Source organism: Alexandromys fortis, unplaced genomic scaffold (genome assembly GCF_014885135.2).
Source record: "Alexandromys fortis isolate MF-2015 unplaced genomic scaffold, M_Fortis_MF-2015_v1.1 scaffold_63, whole genome shotgun sequence".
NCBI lineage: Eukaryota > Metazoa > Chordata > Mammalia > Rodentia > Cricetidae > Alexandromys > Alexandromys fortis.
Window position 1 is genome coordinate 3332127 of NW_026067953.1, and position 21168 is coordinate 3353294.

Consider the following 21168-nt stretch of genomic DNA (forward strand, 5'->3'; position numbering starts at 1 on the left):
GGAGAAGGGTGGGGGGAGGGGGAGGGAAATGGGAGGCTGGGAGGAGGCGGAAACTTTTTTTTCTTATTCTCAATAAAATAAAAAAAAAATGAACCAACTTTAAAAAAGAAGCTTTAGATTCTTTTCTAGTCACAATGCCAAGAGTTCTGCCTGGAAAAGTCTTTATTAAAATCTCTATAGCTATTTAGATCATTGAGAAAGGCCCCAGGGTAGGTGACCAGTAAACATACATCTAGCTAACAAACCCATCATCTTATTAGATACATGTAATAAAAGTAGGTCAATACCCCATTTTCAGAGAACATTTTCCTTTATTTAATATAAATTATAAGTGACCTTTCTAGAAATCACAATGACATAATTTCTGGCTTTTTCTTAAGAAGTAGTGTTGATGTTTAAGCCTTCAACTGTGGTAGGTAAGGCACTATATTACTGTACAGTTTTCATCCAGGCAGGAACTTATTCTCGGGAACAAACCCACATGATCCCCAGATGCTGAGGTCATGGACTATAGGGGGTTGTAAGGCAGTGCTCATAAACCATGGCATTGCAGAAAGGTTAGGTCTGATCCAGAGAATGGAAGAAAATATTGAGATCATTATTCTAAGCGAAATACCAAAATCAAGAATGCCTTCCTTACTCTTGTGCCTGTTTCTAAATGTCAAGATTTCTGCAAACAACTCAACTTAAACATTTAAATTTTATAATTTCTTAATTTATAAATTACTGTTTCTTTCTGTATTTCCTACATCCTCCATTTTTCTATATTATGATCCAAAACAGGATTTCTTCAATGCTTATATAAAGCAATCTGAAAAGGTGTCCGTGAGAGAAAGAAAAATTAAGAAACATTTAAATGGAAAATCAGTCCATTTCTCTGGCTTTCTAGAAGAAGAAAGTTAAATGAAAATTTCCACGTTCTTTTTTTCTTAATTCCATTTTCTAATAATTTTCATATTATATAATTATTCCTGGAAGATATTAACTAAACCAATATATTATGGGTGTTCATAAAGAATTATTAGAATTATTTTTTTTCTGGTCTTGCTACAGTTACTCATTAGTAATTGTTCTGATTTATTAAATATTATGATGAGCCAACATGCAATAAGTGCTGAACATTCTCTGTGTCAGATGCTACACTGTGTACTTTACATATTTCTCATCTATGTTTCCATTGGATGTGAGTAAACAGAGGAAGAGAGATGACTGAGCAAATAATCAAGGTCACATGATGGACAAGGTATCTGCTCTCACACGTTGACTGTAAAAGACAAGCATTTTAAGCCATTTTTAGTTTTTTGGGACTGGAGGATTGCATTTTATATCCTGGACTGGGTTAGAACTCTTCTGGACCATGTTGAATCAGCTTTCACAGAGCTAATGATACAAGTGGGAACAACCACACCCAAGTACAGAACAAGAAAGCTTAAGGAAAAGATGGTGACCTGTTTCCTCTAGCAAGGCCTCTCTAAAACTTCTAGAAAGTCACAAAACAGCACTGGTGGTAGCTAGAGACCAAGTATTTAGTACATGAACCTATGAAAGAATATTTCTTATTCAAGAATCATAGCTTCTTAGATATTTCTGATTATCTTTATGTGATTTATAATACCTGGGTTACTTGTTACTGCACAAAGGCCAACAAGGACACTGGTCAGCCATTAAATGTGAAATCCAGCCAACATCAAATAGAAAGGGACCAGTGTAAACTGGTTCTCTTGAGATCTCATTATCTAGAAATTTTGTGAGAAGCAGCTTGTTGGTTCCCGGCTGCTCAGCCCCAAAATAATCACACAAAACTGTATTATTTAAATCACTGCTTGACCCACTAGCTTTGGCTTCTTTTTGGCTAACTCTTCCATATTAATTTAACCCATCTCCATTATTTTATATTTTACCATGAGGCTCATAGTCTACTGGCAAGAATCTATCATGTCTGTCTCCACCAGAGGTTCCATGGCTTCTCCCTGACTCTGCCACCTTTCTCCCAGCATTCAGTTTAGTTTTACCTGCCTACATCTATTCCTTGCACAGGCCCAAAGCAGTTGCTTTATTAACCAATGGTATTTACAGCATACAGAGGAGAATCCCACATCATAGGATCTTAGTCAACATGGCCAACTATGTTTCAAGAAAGTCTGGAAAACAGGTTTATTAAGCTGAGTGTATTATCTTTTCAAAGATGGAAATGTAGTAAACCAAAGTACAGATAATATAGATCTCCTGGACAATGATCTAATAAAAGGAGAAGGTAGACTAGTCCTTAAGAGTGAGATTATTTTAGGCAAAAAAATGATTACTAACCATGTACCTGTTAAAATTTGCTGTGTTCCAATCTCTCATATATAGTTCACATTTCATCTTTTGAATTTAATTCCTTTCATCTTTCTTACTATTATCAACAAAATTCTGTTAAGATTGGTAAGGTAAATAAATATTTCAAACAGCTCCCTTAGATGGCTCAAGATTGAAGCTAGAATCAATGCATTCAAAACACACTGCATGTACATTTTCTGGGGGCAATAACTACTTTGTTTTTAGAACACCCTTTTCCCCATTTTGTAATTCTTTTCTAGTCTGTCTTTCTTTTAGATGACAAATTATTTGGAAACTGAGACATGTCAACTCATACCTGGAATTTAATAGGCATTTTTGTAAAATTCCAAGATAATTAATCCCACCCTGTATTGTTGCTAATTGTTATCTGAGATGATGGACGTATTTCACCTGAAGGCATGGTTCTAAGATACCAATAGGGGAAGTAATAAATATGAAGTTCCCTTGATACACTCCTTTTGTAGGAAGGCTCAAAATACCCAGTTGATTTGGTGGCTCTTGATATCAGTGTTCAAAATTTTAACATTGTAAGTGAAAAAAGTGACTTGTGTTTTGTAAGTCATTTTGGCTTCCAGTGGTTTCCTTTAATTATTTACAAGTACTAAGACTTTAAAGAGTTTGAAAATACTTACTCATATGAAGTGAGCAGAAGGAATTTTTTAAAAAGCCGAATGGGAAAGTGAAAGTTATACTGAAAAGGATCAATGAAAATTCTTTTAAGGAACCTATAAATTATCTCAGTCTACATCTAACGTGCTCATTTATAGTTTGGGAAAAATTTAAACTTTGGCAATGTTTAAATTTAAAAACATGGTCAGTGACAAAAGCTACTGTAATAAACCTCTGTATTCTGTCTGTTTTGCTCCATTTTTGAAAATGGCTCAATACACATAAATTCAATGTGTTTGTACACCTGCAGAATTCATATTTTTGTTTATAGTATAGTCTTGAGAGTCTTATTTTGTCTTCCAAAAGAACCCAGTCTCCCTCTTGACCTGTGCCAATTATTCTTAAGAGCTGGAGAACTCAGTGATAGATTTGGGGAAAAAAAAAGTTTGCTTTTTGGCACTGTGAGAAAGTGGATTTATTGATGCACATTTCAACTACCCCAAGAAAAGACACTGAGATCAAAACACACATTAAGATCCTTCAGCAAATAGCAAAGTGCTTGGTATGCAAATACTAACACTTCTCAGATCCAGAAGTAGGAAGTGATGTCTCCTGCCTTTAAGTCATTCGTAGGGAGGAAAACAGTTGGAAGAAAAAAGGAGCCAACATATGGCAGGTGTGACCAGCAGAGAAGTGAGTGTTGCCAGCTCAACCATCCAAAATAGACTGTCCTTGCCTCTTGTCATCTCCTAGAATAGTCTCACATGTAAATCACCCACAACTATGTCATCTCGCAAGAGAGTTGAGGCTCTATTTAATTATATTTAGGCATAATCATAGCAAGCGGTACTCAGAATGATATGTCAGCACGGAATACATTTTATTCTCAACCAAATGTTTTGTCAAAAAACGAAGTGATCAAACTACAAAAAAGAAAATAAGTTACTATGAAACAAGGACTTTTTTTCTTACAAGTAAAATAAACTGTTGGAACTATATAATTGAGAATAAATTTTAAAAGATATACTGTCAAATAAGTTATCTTTTGGAAAATTCTTCAGTAATCAAAATGAAGTGTAGGAAGCACATCATGGCAATGTATTAAATATACTCCTAAATTGACATCAAATTATCATATTTTATACTTTCACCCATTCATTTAAGATGAATGGTTAGAGAGAGAAGTGAAAAGACAGAGATATGAATAGAGCATTTACAATGATTCCAGTAGAACAGTAGGGACTGAAAATACAAGCTGAACTTATCAATTTTCTTTTTCCGTTTCTGGTCTTTTATTTTATTTTTTGAGATTTGAGTAGGTTTTAATTTTTTATTCTTTGCTCATATATTACATCCCAACCATAGTTTTTTCTCCCTACCCTCCTACCAGCCCCTCCCTGCCACACACACACACACACACACATCCTCACTCCTCCAGATCCATCCCTTTTCCACCTCCTCTCAGAAAAGAGACACCAACCAAACACAATTTAATATGCTACTATAAGACCAGAGACATACTATCAAATCATAGCTATATGAGACAACCCAGAAGGGGGGGAAAAAGAGTCAATGACTGCCCCCTACTGTTAGGAATCAAGAACACCAAGTTACTCAGCCATAGCATATATGTAGAGATCAGGGAAACTATAGGTGTCTGAATTTGGTTTTCTGCATATACCTGTCAATTTTTAACAAGTTCATCATTATTTATACCTGTCAAAGCCAAAATTAGTCAAAAATCATTTATTACTTTTACAGATCAGAAGAAACACTTCATACTATGTTGGCATGACAGAAGAGGCTATACAGAGCAGAGAAAATGTGAGCAAGGACCACAAGCAGGGTCTAGAAAGGCCTGGGAAGCAGAAGCAAGGTTAGGATTAACTAAGTTGAATTATTTTAGCAGGTTCTTGGCATAAGGACCATTCATAATTACAAAATAGCTAATGTGGGGGTGACTGGGATAAGCAAATGGTGGTCCTGAGTATGCTAAGTTAACAGAGGAAGCAATATGGAATTCTGTGTATGGATTCATTCAGTTGCATATGTGAGAAGCTATAAACAAACATGCCTATCCACGTGTAGTAGCATACTAGTGCAATCGTCCATTGCAAGTCAAAAGATGATACAAGCTGCAAATGCATTTAGTTACATTTATGCTACTGTACATCATAAATTGATGATGCCTATACTGCAGCATCCCTGTGGTTTCTATGCAATGGGGAAAGGAAGATGATTAGTGGCTAACATCAGGTCAGCCACAAGGACAAAGAGAACACAGACCTAGCTGGGTTTCTCCTTTCCTCTTTTTGGTTCACTCAGGTCCCAGGTTTATGAAGTTGCACAGTCAAACCCATAGTAAGTCTTCACTTCTTAGTGGACCTGATCCTTGCTGATAATAAATGACCTTGCACACAGTCTGTGAGGGCAACTACTGACCATCTATCCAACCAAGTTGACAGTCAAAATTAAATTATCATAATTACATAACTCTATATATTTGAGAATTTCTTATGTAAGTACTGTACCTATAATATTTATATCTCAGTATCCTCCCTCTAACTCTTTCAGTGTTCCCATCCATGTCCTCTCAAATTCATGACCTCTACACACACACACACACACACACACACACACACACACACACATACACACACAACCACTGTTGAGTCCACGAACAATTGAGTCCACGAACAATTGGGATTTGATAACCTATCAGGGGAATTATCCCCAGAGATGACTGATTCTTCTATAACAGTCATTGATTACTAATCACATTTGATCTACGGCTAGAACCTTGTGAGATTTTTCCCCATCCATGTTGTAATGTTAGCACTATCTTACAACAGACATCCTGGTCCTCTGGCTCTTACACTCTTTTTGTCCCCTCTTCTGTGGTTTTCCCTAAGGCTTATATGTAGGATTGTGTTGTACATGTGTCAACTGGGCATGGGCATCAAACAGTATATGTTGGGGGAGCTGACAGCCATTTCATTGTCTACTTGGACTTAAGACACACTCAATAAGAGAGAAGGCATGTCTGGTACTATAAACCTAGTTAACTACATGTGGTCAGCAAGGCTATGGAATCTATGGGGAGAGCCTGCTACTTTCACGTTCCTAAAACAATATACATCTCAGCAGCCTTCTAAAGATCTATACCTATATTCATAGTTCATAGTTAACATAGAGAAACAATCACACAGATAAAAATGTTCAAATACAGTTCACAACACATTTGTTAGATTACAGTACAGTTCCTGGTTTTATCACTCTAGTGGCATTAAATTTAACTGATTCTTCCCAGAGGCAAGCATTTCATTCTTCAAACATAATTTAGTTGCCTATAAGATCTTCTGTCCATTCCATCTAGGTAAATAAATAGGGAGTGTGTATTAGAATTTCTGTGGTAAGCTGAGCAATTTAGAATTTTCAACCTGATAAATTGGCAACTCTGGTCTCATTATATTTATTGATTTCTACTAAAGAAAAAATGTATACTTTAAAGATTTGTTTTTAGGCATTCAAATTACATTCATCTTCAATTCCATTGCTCGTGGTGGAGTAACAAATAGCCAGTTTATCATGAAGGAATATCAAATCCAGGAAGAAATTTTTAATCTCTGTCAGATGATAGCATTTGTTATGCCAAGATGCTAAAAGACAAAGATGACATTAGTTACTACACTTGATCTGTTTTAATAGATATAATCATTGTATAATGTTAAAGAAATGGTTGGGAAAATTACAAAAATATAATTAAAAGAATTCAAAGCATTTGTAAAGTTGCAATTTTGCTTCTCTAGCAAGGTTGCAGTAGAAAATTCTTTTGTAATGCCTGTGATCTCAGCACCAGAATTCTTTCAATACCAGGCATGATTGCCCTGCTGTTGAGTGGACTTTCAATCTAATTAGACAGCTAGTGGTTGCTACTAACGTGTGAGTGCCACTATTATAACTTCATGCATATCTTGCTATAATGGGTAATTGTCTTGGTTCATGGATGCTGCAGCTAGGTAGAAAAGTTTAATTGCTCCCCTCCTTTGGCAGCTTCATAAACATTTCTGGAACCATGGAATCTAAGCTACAGGAAAGAGGTTTTCAGGTTAAATCCAACTTGAGTCATCCATGTCTTCTGCACTAAGTGTGCCATGGCTTCAGCAACAGGAGCTTATCTTCAACTCCTGAGATGCAACCAAGGACTGCACTATTAATCTATATTGTTTGGGGTATTCAATGGACTATCCTAACCAACCTTTTGAAAAGAGTGTCTTAGGTCTGGTGCTAGGTTTTGCCAGTGTATGGATCTTGTGGGAACCATAGTCAGCCCAAGTGGCTTCACATCCTCTTTAAGATCACACACACACACACACACACACACACACATTTGTACATATTGTGTATAATTTTAGGTAAATATGAAATAATATGATTCCCCTGTCAAATAGTCTTTTCCAGCCTCAGTGTGAGGGCTTTTGACTTGTCTTGCTATATCTTGTTTTGTTATGCTTTGTTATCGTCTCTTGGAAGTCTGTCATTTTTTGAAGGAAGAAGAAGTGCATCTGGCGGGGAGGGAACCTGGAAGAGTGAAGGAAGGCAAAAGTCCAGTCTCGATTATTATATGAGAGAAGAATTAATTTTTAATAATAATAAAAAGTGGGATTTCATCATTTCTCCTCTTATTCCTCCATCTAGCCACACTCAGCTACCTTCGCTAATACCCTTCCCATACCGCACTCAAATTAACAGCCTCTTTTTCTTGGCTTGTATTTGTTATGTGTGCGCACAAATATACAAAATTACCACTTGCTGAGTCTGCTGTTGTTTGTTTCAAGACTGACAACTCTGCATGGCTCATCCCTGGGTGAGGCCAATTCCTTACCTCCCAGCAGTCACTGGTTGCCTGTAGCTCTTTATTTAAGGGTGACACAGCATGAAAGCCTTCCACATTAGTGTGCCATCATTACTGCTATTGTTTGTGTAGGCATTTCTAGGAAAGACTGTTTTGCAGCAGACTACCTGGTATTCTGGCTCTTACATTATTTCCAATCGTCCCTATTACATGATGCTCTCGGAGCCATAGATGCAGGAGCTGTGTTACAGACTGGGCCTGGTCTCCTCACAATCTGTTGATTTTTGCACTGTGCACAGTTGTGATATTCTCTAATGGTTTCCATTTCCTATAAATAGAAGCCTCTTTGACGGAGCACGAAGGTATGTTAGCTACACTTACCTTTGAGTGAGGTTGAGTGAGGATAGGATCACAGAATAACTGCCAAAAAATGCTGACATGTTTGTGGAGGAAAAAGACACACTTGCTCCTAATTGCTACAGCCGCTCTGGAAATCACAATGGAGAATCCTCAGAAAACTAAAACTAAAAGGCCCTTCTGGTCAGTTTGTGAAGGGCAACCTTCCATATTAACATCAGCCTGGGTTGTTTGGAGATCTCCACCAGACTCTCCTAGGCCAACAACTTGATAGAATGCAGTCTAGTCCCACCACTGGGAGTCTTGCCTGACTAAAAACGACAGCTATTTCAGGCCAAATCTCCCATTACTGTAGTCCTCACTAGGATCACCCTCAGAGATTCCAGTTTCCATGGTACTAGGTTTACATAGCACTCCAAGTGCCACGCAATTCCACCTATCTTTCCTGTACTCCCTCCCTCCATAACATCCTCCCTACCTGATGACTCCCATTCCCATCCACTCCTGACTCCACTCCACCCACAGGAAAGAAAACATTCTGCTTCCCCTTCCCCAGGAGATCCATGTGTGACCCCTCCCAGAGTTCTCCTCTTATTACCTAACTTCTCTGGGGCTATGAATTATACGTTGGTTATCATTTACTTAACAGCTTATCATTAACTTAACAGAGTTGAGCAAGTGCCCGTGTGATTAGATGTATATGTATCGGTATATGTCCAGGAATGGTATAGCTGGGTCTGGAGGTAGATCATATCTCAATTTTCTAAGGAGCAGCAGCTGTACATGTTTACAGTCCCACCAGCAATGGGGGAGTGTTCCTCTTTCTCCACATCCAGCTCATCCTTGCCAGCATGAGTTTTCACTTGTAGTATTGGTTTTAGCCATTCTGACAGGTGTAAGGTAGAATATCTTAAGTTTTGATTTGGATTCTCTAGTAGCCAAAGGCGTTATTCAGCCATTTGAGATTCCCGTGTTGAGAATTTTTTTTTATATCTGAATCCCACTTTTAATTGTGATATATGGTTTTTTGATATCTAGTTTCCCGCGTTCTTGATATATTTTGGATATTAGCTCTCTATCACATGTGGAACTGATAAAAATATTTTTCCATTCTGTAGGCAAATGTTTTCTTTTATTGACAGTATCCTATGCCTTACCAAAGATTTTCAGTTTCACATGCTTCCATTTTTTTTTTCAATTGTAGGTCTTGGTGTCTAAACTATCACACAAAAAGGGGTTTTCTGTGCCAATGCATTTAAGGCTATTCCACTTTTTCTTCTATCAGGTGAATCTGGTCTTATTTTGAGGTCTTTAATCCACTTGAATGTGCCTGTTTTTGTGCCAGTACCATGCTGTTTTATTAATATAGCTCTGCAGTACACTGAAAAATCAGGAATGGTGATACCTACAACAGTTCTTTTGTTATTCAGGATTGTTTTCTGCTGTCCTGGAATATTTTTTTTTTTATTTTATCTTTCCAAATGAAACTGAAAACTATCCTCTCATGACATGTGAAGTATAGTAATGGAATTTTGATAGGAGTTGCATTGAATCTGTAGATTGCTTTTGGTAAAATGGCCATTTTAACCTTATTAATCCTACCAATTCATGAGCATGGGAAACGCTTTCATCTTCTGATATCTTCTTCAATTTCTTTTTCAAAGACATAAAGATTTTTTCATACAAGTCTTTTTACTTTCTTAGTTACCCCAAGATACTTTTTATTAGTTGAGGCTGTTGTGAAAGGTGCTGTTTCTGTCAATTCTTTCTCAGTCCATTTGTCATTTGTATATAGTTGGACTGCTGATTTTCCTTTCTTTCTTTTTCTTTCTCTTTCTTTCCCTCCTTCCTTCCTTTCTTCTTTCTTTCTTTCTCTCTCTCTCTCTCTCTCTTTCTTTCTTTCTTTCTTTCTTTCTTCCTTTCTTTCTTTCTTTCTTTCTTCTTTGAGTTAGTCTTGTACCCAGTCACTTTTCTGAAAGTGTTCATCAGCTGTGAGAGTTCCCTGATGGAAAGTTTAACATCAGTTGCATATACTAGTGTATCATCTACAAATAAAGATACTTTGACTTTTTCCTTTCCAATGTATATCCCCTTGATCTCTTTAAATTGTCTTATTGCTCTAGCTAAAGCTTCTAGACCTGTATTGAAAAGATACGGAGAAAGCAGAAAACCTTGTCTTATTCTTGATTTCAGTGAAATTGCTTCGGGTGTCCCTCCATTTAATCTGATGTTGGATATAGGCTTGCTGTAAATTGCATTTTGAACAAAGGGACATTGGATTTTGTCAAAGGCCTGTTCTGCATCTGATGAAATGATTCTATTTCAATGGAAAATATTAGAAAACATAAAAATAAGAAAAATAAAAGAACTAAAGGATCTAATCAGAGTACACTTCTACAATATTTATTTCTGGATTTTTTAAAATAAAATTGTATTGGTTCATTTGGTTAAGTAATGAGTTCAAGAACTTGATAGGTATTCAGTCAGATAAAAGCCTGACCAGATAGAGATAGGAGTTACTTATTTCTTTCTCTCTGAGGCACTTCTTTTTTTTTTTTTGTCTAATGTTTTTAAATTTATTTTTTAAAGATTTCTGTCTCTTCCCCACCGCCGCCTCCCCTTTATCCCCTCCCCCAATCAAGTACCCCTCCCTCGTCAGCCCAAAGAGCCATCAGGGTTCCCTGCCCTGTGGGAAGTCCAAGGACCACCCACCTCCATCCAGGTCTAGTAAGGTGAGCATCCAAACTGCCTAGGCTCCCACAAAGCCAATATGTGCAGTAGGATCAAAAACCCATTGCCATTGTTCATGAGTTCTCAGTAGTCCTCATTTTCCGCTATGTTCAGCGAGACCGGTTTTATCCCAGGCTTTTTCAGACCCAGGTCAGCTGGCCTTGGTGAGTTCCTGATGGAACATCCCCATTGTCTCAGTGTGTGGGTGCACCCCTCGCAACTTCTTGAGGGAGAACTTTAGGATCTTACAATCGGCTACATCTTGCTATTGCTCTTTTACTTTCCATGCCTCATCCTATATGTCCTTCACTTATGCCACCTGATATTCTACTCTAAATATAACATTAACATCTAATAACATTATTAAAATCTAATAATGTTAATGAAATATTCTAAATAATGTTATCCTAAGCTCTGTTTTCCAGAGAATTCAAACAATGATGAATTCTCCCATGAATATCTTACTTTAATTATTAAGACATAGGTAGCATGTTTGTTTGCCAATGTATTTCAGTGTCATGTTTTATTGAAACTTTTAATACATGGTTTTGGTATAAAATAACTAATTTGTGCCCTTAATAAAGAATAAAGCAATTATGCAAAATAGATAACATCAAGCTGTGTGGTGTTATGTGTCTATAATCCAGATGACTTTCTCTGGATTTTAGTCACAAAGCCTATCTTTCCAGGGATTCTGTTGAGATATTGCCAGACTGTTGTTTACATATGAATTTATGCCAGTGTCTCATCTTTATTGTCCTCTGTCCCATTCTTTTAACAATGCTTTTTAAAGGAGCTTTTATATTAACTTCTTTTATGTGTAACATCTTGGACATATTCTTATGAGTCTTGTATGTTGGTCAAGGCCACTGCTACAAAAGAAGTACCCATTTTATCATCTTTTATGACATCAAACAGATTACTTAATATTGCTATGTCTTGTGTGATTTGGTTCTGGAAACCTAACTGAGCCAGTGAGGGAAGGAAGAAACAACAGACACATATATAGAAAAGTCATATCATGTGAGCTGTGCTCACTCAGCTGGAGCAACACCAGCTAAGCAACACACTGAACCTTATGGGCTTTTGTTTGTTTATTTTTTGTACAGCATAGGGAGGAGCAGTTAGCTAGTCTGGGTAGAAGGTCTCTGTAGAGAAGAAATCTCAGTTTGCAGTAAGTCCAGAAGAGGAAGCTGCATTTTCTTGTTTTTTTTTTTTTTTTTTTTTTTCACATACTGTCAACATTCACACATAGACTAGAGAAAGGATTTGCCAGTTCTGAGCTTAATTCATATACAGATGCCTTTATCATTATTACTATTCTGAGGTTTTTGTTTCTTGACCATGCCCTTGTCAAACAACACACATTCACTCACTACTTCATCTGCTCTTTATGTATTTCCTCAAGGTTTTCTTAGCTCCCCACATAATAGGCCTGGAGGTTTTAGTCCATCCATAAAGTCAATACAGAAATAGGATAAACAGTATCCATATAAAGTATTTGTAGCAAATTTAATTAGAAATACATGTGGGAAATTGAAAACACATAATCATTTGTTGAATTCTTTTATTTTGTTGTCACATAATTGTTTGAAGGAAGAAAAACAACTATAAATTTGCAAAGATTGTATCACAAACTCTCATATCATAAGTTGGGATTATTTGGCATAACTGATTCCTTTATGATGGAGGAGAGTCATCTGTCTATCTGTTGCTTTCATTGGTTAATTAATAAAGAAACTGCTTAGCCTTTGATAGGCCAGCCCTTAGGTGGGTGGAGTAGACAGAGCAGAATACTGGGAAGGAGAAGCCGAGTCAGGCAGTTGCCATAGTTCTCCTCTCTGAGATGGATGCAGGTTAAGAATATTCCTGGTAAGACAACACCTCGTGGTGCTACACTTACTAGAAATGGGTTAATCAAGGAGTGAGAGTTAGCCAGTAAGAGGCTAGAGCTAATGGGCCAAGCACTGTTTAAAAGGATACAGTTTGTGTGTTGTTATTTCGGGGCATAAGCTAGCCAGGTGGCCGAAAGCCGGGTGGCAGGAACACAGCCCCCAGCTTCTTCTACACCTTTAAATGACTCTGTCTATTTAATGATCCTTTTGTGACTTTCCATATTTTTACAATATCTCACCTGAAACTTTTGGCATTATGATATTGGACATGTTTTAGAAACATAGTAAGGTACATATACACAGTGCATTAAATACCACCCCATGAATGACTAAAATAGTCCTTAAACATTAAACACATTATTTTTATTGAAAAACCCTTTAAAACTAGATATGAGGTAGACAGTATCAAGAAATTTAAAGATGCTAATTTAAATCATATCAGATTCTACCACTAAACGAGCCTTTCATGTGATTGCAATAAAATCTTGTTTCCCAGTTCTTTATATTCCTAAACCTATGCAAATAGGCTGAATTTCCAAGAACTATCAGGTATAAGTCCCTCAGCTGTGACTTGTCAGACATTGAAGGTGACAAGTCCACTTTGCAATGCTTCTTTCCTATCCATATTTCCCATGATGCCTATGGGCAGAGGCATGACTCTGAACATGCACCCTCCACTGTTTTCCTCTGGGAATCTCCTTTCATTTGCCTGTTTACTATCTTGCCCTTACATGGAGGATTACCAAGTACCTAAATATATGAGGTAGAATACTGAATAAAATTAGAACAGAATATATTAAGACACTAATTACCATGTTGGAGAGAGACACATATAAAACATAAATTGATATGCCACTACCTATATGTTACACATAATGCTGCACAAGCCTTCCTTTCCTTGGTAGAAACAGGACTAGATAACTTGAGAAAGAAAAAGTTCATACAAATGTCATGAAATGGTTGCCACATAATTACAATTTCTTCTTCATGAAATTGTAGTCCTAAAATTTCAAGCAAAGGTTTATCTCAAGGTTATTTCTAATAGCAATGTTTTAAATCTATAATATTTATTAATACTAAAAAGTAATTTTACTAATAAAGTGTAACATAACTTTGGATGAGCTCAATTTATTTCCTCTTATTGGCACTAAGTCTTGCACAGGCTGATTTCCGACTCATGACTCTTTTGCCTCAGCCTCCCCAGTATGGAGATTACTGATAATTTCTACCATAATCAGTTTCAATTATTTCTTAACCTCAAGATGTTGTGAGAGAAATACTTGATTATAATAGTTGTTACAATTGAAAGCAATCTTTCACTCCAAAAATAGAATACAGACACTACAAATGATAATTTGCCACATTAAATATATTAAATATATGTTTTTAAAAACTATTTTTATTCTTTGACAACTTAATATTTGTATACAGTGTATTTTTATTATACCTTCTCTCATTACTCTCATAACTCCTCTCACACTCCCATTTGAACCCTTTCTACTTTACAAAAATTCCCCTCTTAGGCTTGTCATTTTAAAAATTACCTTTCATATTTTGTAAAGATTATTTTAGTGGACAGAAATGACTGCTCCCTGACCACTACCCAGGGTAACTCAGAGAATGTTTCTCAGAAATGAGGATTGAAGGATTTCTATAATAACTTCACATAGTACCTGAGGGCCATTCTCTTTCATTATTCCTTAATTCTAATTCTCTTATCCTAATTGTCTATAATTTCTTAACTTTAATTCTTTAGTTCCAATTCTGTTTTTGTAGTTTCAATTATGTAGTTCTAAGGCTTCTAATTCTATTTCAATTCTCAGTTCCAATTTTCCCTGCTTTTCTCTTCCTCTACCTTAAATACACAAATTTTTATTACAGAAGCAATAATAAAATAATTTTAAGATTTACATTTCATTAGATGTTACATGTTAAAAAGATACATTTCAAAAGCACACCCCTTTGGGTAAGTTATTAGGGCACAGACCTTTACTATGGCAATGCAAAGTTTCAAGATTTTAAAGTTGTAACCAGAGGGTTGGGGCACAGTGCCTAGCAAGATGAGCTATGAGACAGTGATCGTTTATCAACTAGACTTGGCATAATTTTTTAGGCTGTTTTGTATAAATAACCTTGGTTAGACACCAGCAACTCTGACCTTGTGCATATCTGTAAAGTTTTTAACTTAAAATCATTTTACAAAAAGCTTTAGTCTACTTTGAACTTGCTCTGAGATAAAAATGAGCTAGACTTAGGAGACATTCTTAATCTCTTGTGTTAGTCTAAGAAAAGGGAACAAAACAGGTTTTAAGGGTCTTACAACCACACAGAATAATAGATCTAGTTATGAAGTATGTCCCCGTTTTTTTCTATATATCTAAAGTATGCCAATTAATGAGAAGTCATCTTCCTGACCATCCACAGATATATGTGTGCCCAGTGAAAGGATTATTCTCACAAGATAAACACACAAGCAGTGGACAAACACCCAAAGCCATTCTCAGGGAAGAAATGAAGTGTATCATGAGAGAAATTACAGACCGAGATAAACATTTATTTATAGTCAGTGATACTTCAGCTCTACCAAATGGGGCTTTCCACCAGAGAACCACTGATATGGTATGTTGGTTTGTTGAACACCAGTTGTCACCTACTGTATACTACCATGACTTCTGACAGATTATAATATAATATACCCTTTTCTTCTTTCCTTTTCTCTCTATAAATCCTTCCAAACACCCATCTTGGCTCTTTTTTAAGTCCATGCTCCATTTTATAATTAATTATTATTATACACACATTCTTGTTAATAAAAGCACAAATACAATCTACTCAATGTATAATGTTACTTATATTATGTTTTTGAGGATGCTCATTTGGTATTGGATAGCCAATTGGTGTGCTTTTCCCTGGAGTAGACTATCTCTCCCACTATCAGCATTCCATCATTGCCTGTAGTTCTTTGTTTAGGCTGGAGACCTTATGGGCTTTCTCCTGTCTACTTTGGTGTGCCTATTAGTGTCATCCTTTTCCAACTCAAGTTCAGGCAGTCATACTTTGGATATTTTATAGGCATAACTTCTGACATTTACAGAAGACACAATCTCAATCTTCTACATCTTTCTACTTCCTCTTCTGCAATAATCACTTGAGCTTGGGCATCAGAATTGTATTGTAGACTTATCCCTTGGGATGCAAACTCACAACTCTTTGAGAATTTCTTATATATGTTTATTAATTATACCCATACCCAATTACTCTCTCACCCCCTTTTATTCTTATTGAATCCCTCATTCTTCCTTCAACTTTGCCCGTTTACTTTCACATGTTTTCAAGTAAAAATTAGCAATGTGTAATAAAACTTACTTTTCAATTTATATGGGACAAAATGAGAAATTATGTACTTATAATTTCTAACTCTTCTTCTTTGGGCTTAATAATCCTTACATTGTTATGTGTGGTTTATTTGTTTATGATCTCATTATTCAGTGCATTTTGTTGGTGCCTTTAAATAAACACAGAAACAGAAACACCAGTAGGTTTAACAAAAGTATTCAATACCATTGCTGGCATCTATTAGAGACAGAGCATGGCCACTTGATATGGAAGTAACATACAATCTTCAGATCTCCACTTTTTATGATACAAAACCTTGTTCCTTGGATAGGATTCTATTTTCTATTGCCTCAATAAACATTTACCTCTGTGTGTGGTTAGCACCTCAGAGATGTGCAAATATTTGCTCCATCACCGTCAACCTAAGTTGTTATTTATTGAGCACACCACCCTGTCCCCAGCATGTCCCACAGTCCCTAGCATGTCTCACAGCTGGGCAATGGAACTCTCTTGAAACATTTCCTTTTCCCAACATTCACAGATCAAACACAAATAATCTTTGAAATCCCAGACTGGAGCCATTAGCAAATTACAAAGGATCCTTGCAGTATTTCATTTCCCCATCCTCCATATCAACCAGTTCAAACCAGTTTACTTTGGCAAACAGACAAGAAAAGAGCAGACTGTTTTAAAGGAAGCAACTCAACCACATTTGCAGATGGAACAACAACAACAACAGAAAAGCCACTGCAGCATCTCTTTAAAGGCTTTTCCCTGGGAAACTCAATTTAAAATCTACAGTGCACAGAAATGGATTGCACATTTTACTCGTTTTATACCTCTACATCAAGGTGATGCCTGGAGCAAATATTTAGTCAGGCAAATTATAATCTTATCAAAAGGAGGATTTATAAGAGAAATACTAGCAAAAAGCTCGCAGTAATGAGAAGAATGGTGTCAGGGTAGCACTTTCTAGTAGCTGCATTGATATTTGACAACATCCTCCTCGGAGACAGCTGCTTTATCACTGCCTTTAATGACCGTAAACCAGAAAATCTTGCATAATTCAGCGGGAATGTTCTGAAGGCCCTCCGTCTGTCTGAGGACGTCTGCTCGGCTGAATAGTTTTGTATCCGAGGGATTTCTTGAATAACAGGTGCTCCATTTCACACACCAACAATTGGCTGAGTGAGCAGCACCGTCATTCATTGTGTATTGCTGTATGATAACTACCACAGAGAAATGAACTTCAAGGAGGAAAACAACGGTGAAGCATTTAGCTTGTCCGAATGCATTTAAGCTGATGTTTTAGGAAGCCGATTATATTTCTGAATAAGTGTTTACAGTTCAGTCTTACACTTCCTTTTGCAAGCCGGTGATTGTTGCTCACAAACCGAGCTGCCTCAGGCAGCATCGTTTCTTTTTCCTTTGCAGACTTGTACCTATTTTGAATTAATACATAGTAGGAGTTCTGCAATCACTGATTCAAGTTTCATCTTGAGAAACTGTCATTCAGTCAAAAGGAAAAGGAAACAAAGTTTGCACCTACAAACCCACCACTGCTGCAATATTAACAGACTCAAAACTAGATGAAAAAATGAAATGTTGGTTGGAAGTGCAATTCCTGATTTTCTGAACGTATCTTCTATCTCTAAGATTTTGCTATTGGAACTAAAAGCTGGAAGAACAAAAGAATTATTTCAGCCATGTGTCTCCTAGGTATTTAGGGAGTAAAGGCATGAACAAAGCATTTTGACGTGTGTGTGTGTGTGTGTGTGTGTGTGTGTGTGTGTGTAAATGAGTGGTGTTTAACCACAGAGGACAGAGAATGGCATTGACTGACCTGTGGTATCACTCTCAGCCTTATGTCTAAAGCTGGGATCTTCTATGGGGCTGATGCTGGAGTCCAGCAAGCCCTAGAGATTCAATCATCTCCTCCCTCATCAGCAGCATGATTACAGACAGGAAGCTATACCTGGACTCTTCTGTGATTGTCTAGACATGAACTCAAGTTCTCATGCTTCTGCACAAAGTGTTTATGTTTATTTTTATTTATTTTTATTTTATTTTATTTTTTGGTTTTTCGAGACAGGGTTTCTCTGTGGTTTTGGAGCCTGTCCTGGAACTAGCTCTTGTAGACCAGGCTGGTCTCAAACTCATAGAGATCTGCCTGCCTCTGCCTCCCGAGTGCTGGGATTAAAGGCGTGCGCCACCACTGCCCGGCTATTTTTATTTTTATTTTATTATTTGAAGAGCTTTTAACCAGAGGCCTATCTCATTTCATCCACCCTGAGTACTGATATGATTAAAGGCACACAGAAATTAGAATAGGGCACAACACAGCTTTTGAATATACATAAAAGTTAAAATCTTAGTCTCTAAGTCACCTGACCAACAAAGAGCCCAATATTCTTACATCCACCAGATGTAGCTTTAGAATCAGATGTTGGATTCAGTGGTGAAGATAACATCAGTTCTGTCTGTTTCTTACTACAAAGATTTATAAGACTAAAATGAAACAATGTAGGATACCTTAGGAATGTATAAAGGACTACTTAATTCCAGACTAGAATCATCTTAAAGGAAAAAGATACTGATGTTTTATGAAGAAATTTGGTTGTTATTCCTGGAAAAATTTCTTTCAAATGAAGTCTCCCTTTACTCAGTCACTTCCACATTATAGTCTGTCAGTCTCCATACTGACGATTAATGCTCCTTGATCCTCTCCAATCTTCTAAAACTTCAAATATTCTAAGCTTGAGCCAGTGAATTTCAGGTCAGTCCCTTCCACAAACACTCCTGAAGACTTGCTAGTACCAGGTCCATCTGCTTACAGCTACAGCTAGAACCAATATGAACACTTGACCACAGTGCATCCCAAACCACACCATGATTCTGGATACTTCTTTAGCTTCTTCTCATTAATGGCCCTTAAACATTTGCTGTTCCTGAGTACCTGAGGCTTATTCTGCTTCTTAACCTGAGAGCTCCCCATTCTCAGCCAGTTTTAACTTTCCGTCTTTAATTTTTTCCAGTGAGGTATATATCTACCAAAATTCTTGAGTTTTAATTCTTTGTTTCTAAGAATTTCCTGAACACAAAGTCACCAAACTTAATGCTATTTTTGCAATTTGGGACAGTATCCTTATCTAAAAGAAGTTTACACAAAGGTAAGAATAAGCAGATGTCTTAGTCCATTTCGGGCTATTACAAAATGTCATGGACCCATATTTATCACAGGACTTATTTTCGACAGCAAAGAGATGAAAATGGCATAAGTTCCCATCAACTAGCAAATGGACAGAGAAAGTGTGGTACATATACATTAGGTCTTTAGAGATCCCCAAGTATTATCTACCAAATAGCCAACCTGTTTGAAATGAAGAATGAATCTAAATCTTTCTTAAGATCAGGCATCTTTCTTCCTTATATAACTGTGGCAGGACACAAGATTATTCAGTAAAGAAAGTGAGGAGCATATTCCCCAAGGCCACAGAAAAGGGATCTGCCGTATTCCATAAATCTCCCTGTCCAGGCAAAATCATGAGCCATTTCCAAGATATTTTGGAAATAAACAAGTATTAAATTCCACTAATTTTAGTTACATTACAACCTTCTAATACTAGAGTAGCTATCTCTCCAGGCAGGGATGATTTCAGGTAAAAGAATTTCAAATAGTTGCTTAAGGCTAGCTGTGTCTGCGTATGGACATATGGATGAACAGCAGGGGCCTTTCATGTGGTATGCATGCCTAAAAAAGACAGGTAACTGACACAAGAGTGTAGATTGGAAGATTGGAAGTAGTTCATAGAATTTTATCTTAAGCTCTAAAATAAAGAGTTCATTTTCTTTCCAGGGCAAATAAAAATAAGGGCTTCAAAAATCAATTGCCTTCTAGTGGAAAGATAATATGTATCTGTATATATTCAAATAAATAGGCATAGCTATAAACACAAATACACATATATACATACATGTATATAACATATACTAACATTAATATGCTGCACATTACAAGTAGTCTTCACAGGAACTGTACATCAATTGGTTATCCAATACCATATGGTCAGCTTTGAAAACATATACACAAGTAACATTACGCAGATGGAACAGGTTATATTTAGAAACACATATGTATTTATAAACACATATATGAATACAATAAAAATGAAAAAGAGGCTATTAATTTTAAAAAGACCAATGAGTATATGGGGGATTGAAGAAAGGAAAGAAAGGGAAGAGGAAATTATGCAACTATATTATATTCTCAGAAATAAAATCAATAGATTACAAACACAATATCTGCTATGGTTATAAGTGTCAGAAATGAAATTCACACAACTAGGGTTTTTTTTTGTATTCTTTGAGAATATAAAGAATGTACCTTAATCATACCAATCCCACTTCCTCTTCAACTCTTCCTAGACATTTTCCTTCCAATGTTTTCTTTTCATAGGTCACAAAGTGGATGACCCTAAATTCATGCATATCTGGACAGCATTCAATTGGATTTCCTGTAAAACTGCAGAAGATGAGGTCACACTGAAAGAGTTTCCATTAGAAGGTGAGGCCTATGAGTATTGGTCCTTTCCAGGACAAATAAAACCATATTTTTAAAAGACAAAATATGGAGGGAATATAATGCATGGATACACAGCATGCACTCATGGGTACACGCTAATTTTCTTGGATGAAAACCAAATATCTTCTATTGCAATAAGAACATTATTAGCTTTTCTACTTGGTAGAATTGTAGACTGAAAGTTAATTCACAAAAATATTATTTAGAAATCTATATAAAAGTAATCATCACTGAGGTCTGAGGACACTAAATATGGAATTTTAGATACACTGTGTACTAGGCATGAGGTACTCTGCATTTGTCTAAGTATAATATTTAGATATTCACGGAAAATTAGATATTAATTCATTTGAAAGGTTCTTTTCTAGTGTTTTTTGTTTTGTTTTGTTTTCTTTTCTTTTTTTAAATATAATTTTTTATTGAAAAAAAAATTTTCCGCCTCCCCGCCTCCCATTTCCCTCCCC